We start from the raw sequence: 4,639 nt of genomic DNA on the forward strand, positions 1-4,639 counted from the left end.
ACGGGCTGAGCAAGAACCATTCTTACCTATGCATCAAAAACCACAACGTAGCATAGTGATTGCTTTTTGATCTTCAGAAAGAACCCTGTTCATTGAAACCAATTCAACTAAAGTTGGAGAAACTAACACCCACTAACCACCTGTGTGCGAAGCATGTCGGTAGAACCAGTCTCGCGTAAGCGTACGCGTAATGTCGGTCTAGGCCGCTTCATCCAACAATGTCGCTGAATCAAGAATCAACTAGTGACGACAAGCAATATGTATATACCCACCCCCATAACTCCTTTATGTTCTACTCGTGCATATAACATCTACGCATAAACCTGGCTCTGATACCACTGTTGGGTAACGTAGTAATTTCAAAAAAAAATCCTACACACAGGATCATGGTGATGCATAGCAACGAGAGGGGAGAGTGTGTCCACGTACCCTTGTAGACAGAAAACGGAAGCGTTAGCACAACACGGTTGATGTAGTCGTACGTCTTCATGATCCGACTGATCCAAGTAACAAACGCACGGCACCTACGAGTTCAGCACATAATCAATTGTAAGTATAGTGGGGTTTTTACACCCAAACTGCGAGTGTCGTGTTCTCCATAGGGACTAGGCGACAGCAACGATGCTCGACTAAAGCTAGGTGAATAATTCAGATGATGATTGCGAGGAAATATAGACCTAAACTAACCAAAGGCGACGACAAAGAAAATGCAAAGAGCACAGGGAGATTCAGATTTTACTCAGTCTTTTTGGTATTATTTTTTATTTGAGAAAATAGAAACTACAGGCAAACATCCTAAACAAAGGGGATTAACAAGACAAGATCACATTTATGTATACAAAAGTAGAAAGTATAAGATACACAGAAGGAACAGAGTTATATGACAGGAGATAGATGATTCATATCACAAACATATATGTCACACGGATAAAGCTAGCACTGATCACACATAACATGCACTATATCTTACAAGTACGATACCAAACAATTAGCAATTCCAAGAACTAGTCTGATCTGAACATTACAGCACACACACTGCTCAATGTTTACACAAATTTAGAGAATTAACCACAATCACGAATATACAACACCACAGTTACTAGAATTAACAACGATCACAAAGATATGTATGACTCAAAACATATATATGATAGTACAAGTCTGACTCGATAATGAGCAGCTCAACCACTCACAATTTCACATACATTGTAGTAACTAAAACATAGAGGAGGCACGAATCATGTATACCGAACAATACGCAAAGTTTACATTACAGTTTTCATATATTACAAAGAGTGAGAGGGGGAAAGAAGCTCAGGTTTGTGAAACAGCAACAATAGTAGTAGGCGGTTCAGACTTTAGAGAAGAACAATAGTTATGGTTCAGAGAAGGAGGGAATTAAGGAGAAAGGAGCAGCAACAGGATTTGAGGAAGCAGCATCAAAGATGTGAGAGGAATTGGGAGAAGGTGGAGCTGCAGTGAGGCAAAGGAAGAAGACAAGGGAAGCAGAGGAAGCAGCAGTAGATGGAGAAGAGAAGAAGGATCAGTGGCAAGGTTTGGGAAGGAGGAGCGGCATTTGGGCGTCAAGGAGAGGGAGCAGCAGATGTTGATGGAGCGGCGCGGCGGCGGCAGAGAATGATGGACGATGCTGCTAGCTGGCTGGGAGGATGGCGCTGGTGGAGATGGCGGATATGGTGGTGACTTGCGGCGCTGATGGATGGGAGGCGCACCACCACGCCGGCCTAGCCGCGGCGGTGGCCGGAGGTGGAGAAGGAGGCGGAGGAAGATGGAGATGTGAAGCCTGGCCCTAAGGGGATCGGTGGCTAGCGCTAGGGATTTGATCCCACGATTAGATTTGCCACTTTTTTGATTTGGCTCTCCTGCTCCCTTCTTTCTTCACAAGCACATCCCTTCCCTTCTCTAGTTTGGCCCTCGGTTTCTTCTTCCTTCATGCTCAGGTCCCCCTTCTTTCTTTCCTTCCTTGTCTTGTATTCTTCGGCCTCTTAGTTAGAATCTTGAGGTTTATAGTGCCTTTGTGCACTTTTCTGCAGAAGAAACAAATGACGAGTAAATGATCTTTTATATGATTTTCATCCAAATATATCACAGTTCATAGTAAGAATGGATGAACATATATCAATAAATGGTGTATATATGTGCCAAAATTATGTATATGAAATGTGCTTATCAAGTTCCCCCACACTTAAATCTTTGCTTGTCCTCAAGCAAAGGAATATGACAAGAGCAAGATTGTGAACAGTGTGCTGACTAGAGAATGCCAAGTGAAGTAGATCTCCAAACAAAGCATGATTTGAACTTTGCTAGTGAGAATCAATGGTTAAGAGTGCTACAAAGCAGTAGGATACTAGTAAGCATGACCATTTTAAACTTTTACAATGATAAAAGAGGATCGACAAGTTTAAGTGATGACTGTGCCAAATGGTTCGAAAAGAGAGCATGATCCCGAAAACAAAATGAACTAGAATTAAATCTTGTGATCAAATCACTTATTTACAAAGATATAACATTGTGGTTGAACCACTTATTGAATTTGAAAGAAACACACATATTATTTTATTAGTCTCACCGAAGGAACATACCACCGATCCCGAGAACATGGTATACACCTAGCTCAACCAATTATTATTAAAAAATTGTTTGTCTCCCCAAAGGAACATACCATCGATCCAGAGAACATGGTATACACCAGGTTCGACAATTACATATTTATTTATTAATTACTGCCCAAGCTAACCTGATTTCACATGCCACAGATCCAGGGAACATGACATGCTACTGTAGGTAGTCAGACTTATTATTCATTATAAGATATAATTTTTTTGAACAAAAACAAGAATCATCACTCAACCATGTCTGGTTCACATGATACCGATCCAGGGAACATAGCATGCTAGTGCATAGTGGTAAAGTGATTGCTCTGAATGGGAACAAACTTGGCACAAATACATCATCTAAACATAGTGATCTAGGTGTATCAAGGTAAATGCAGAAAATGATTAAGTTTACTAGTGCACTAGGGATTTGAGCACTCAAAACTAATAGTTCTCACTAATTTCATCAAAGCAATCATTGTATAGATCACTAGTTTACAAGGCATTCAGAAATCAGTTCACATATTCACATCAAGCACCATATGTCAAAGGTAAAATTCAGTGGGATAACATTAAGAAATGGCTCAAGCAACCCAAATATCAAATGATTTCAACATGTATCAATGGATGATATATTAAGATTGGGATCATGAAACAGCTCACCAGGCTTTGATGTGGCACTCGCTCGACACTCTCTAAACTGCAGCTCTTGTCTTTTTGCTTCTCTATCCCCATGCCTGCTCCAGCTTCACTCTTCTTCGCGTGTGCCCATTGCGTCTCCTCATCACCATGCCGTGAATGGTACACAAGCATCAACCTGAAAGAACACTCAACAACCAAGCCAATACAAGTGACAAAGAGAATGCCCTCTAAGTCATCGATAGAGTACCCTATCATATAAGTATATGTATTGAGCAAATCAGGAACATGTATCAACAACAAGTCACATGGTGCATAGGCAATATCAGCGATATGACATGTCTTGTCTAGAAAGCTGAGATCATACCTGACATAGTTAGGAAGAAGCTTTAGGACTACCTCAATTGAAGATACCAAGTGAGGTGTGGTAGTAGAAATTTCAATCGGACTCGTGTCAACAAGTGAAATAGTAGAGCTTGGCTCCTTGACATCTGAATCCACGTCACCATAATCAACCATGAAGCTCTCCATATCAGTCTCAAGTGTTGAGGAATCCATGCGGCTAACATCATCGAAGGCGAACTTCTCCATATCTGGCTCTAGCAGCACATAATCAATATCATCTAAAGGTTTCTCCTCAATATCAAAAGCAACTAACTGCAGCTCTGGCTCATTCATGGAAGAATCATCACAATGCAAAACTGAATCTCCAACACTAGTATCCATATGATCTGTAGCGTGCGTGTCAACTAGAATGGTATCATCATCGTCAAAGATAATCCATGCAAGCTCAATCTTGTCACACTGAGATAGAGGTTCAGGCTTTTGTGTAACAATTGGTGGCTGAGGTGTAGTGATTTGTCGCAAGCAAACCAATGAATCAGAGGGTGGCTTCTCATTGTACCACTGAAGTTGGTGGAAAGCTATGCTCTCAATCAGCAGAAAAGCATCATCAAGTGTCTTGTTTGCAATAGCTCCACCCGCGGCCATATCGACGTAAGCTCGAGTGTCCGAAGTCAATCCTCTATAGAATATCTGCAACTCTAACCATCTCTCGAGCCCATGTTAGGACATCTCCTGAATAAGGCTTTGTATCTCTCCCAAGCATCATACAAGCTCTCGCCTTCACGCTGAACGAAATTGAAGATCTCATCTCGAATTGCGGACTGTTTGTGTAGTGGGAAATATTTATCCAATAAAGCTCGTGACATCTCATTCCAACTGTATGACCTTGATGGCAAGGATCGATACCAAGCACGAGCATCATTGCGAAGAGAGAATGTGAACAACCTGCACATGATTGCATCTTGAGGAACTCCATGGTACTTGACTGTATCTGAATACTCCATGACTCGGTGTAAGTGCTCATAGGGATCCTCAGTAGACTG

The 4,639-nt window shown here is 41.5% G+C and overlaps 1 non-coding gene across 1 annotated transcript; it reads left to right on the top strand.

Moving 5' to 3' along the window:
* The first annotated feature begins 4,308 nt into the window (after positions 1-4,308).
* LOC119304507 lies at positions 4,309-4,418 on the top strand. The gene has a single exon (XR_005148322.1). It is a non-coding gene; the product is annotated as a small nucleolar RNA R71 (small nucleolar RNA).
* The last annotated feature ends 221 nt before the right edge of the window (positions 4,419-4,639 follow it).

Source organism: Triticum dicoccoides, chromosome 5A, assembly GCF_002162155.2.
Source record: "Triticum dicoccoides isolate Atlit2015 ecotype Zavitan chromosome 5A, WEW_v2.0, whole genome shotgun sequence".
Taxonomy (NCBI): Eukaryota; Viridiplantae; Streptophyta; class Magnoliopsida; order Poales; family Poaceae; genus Triticum; species Triticum dicoccoides.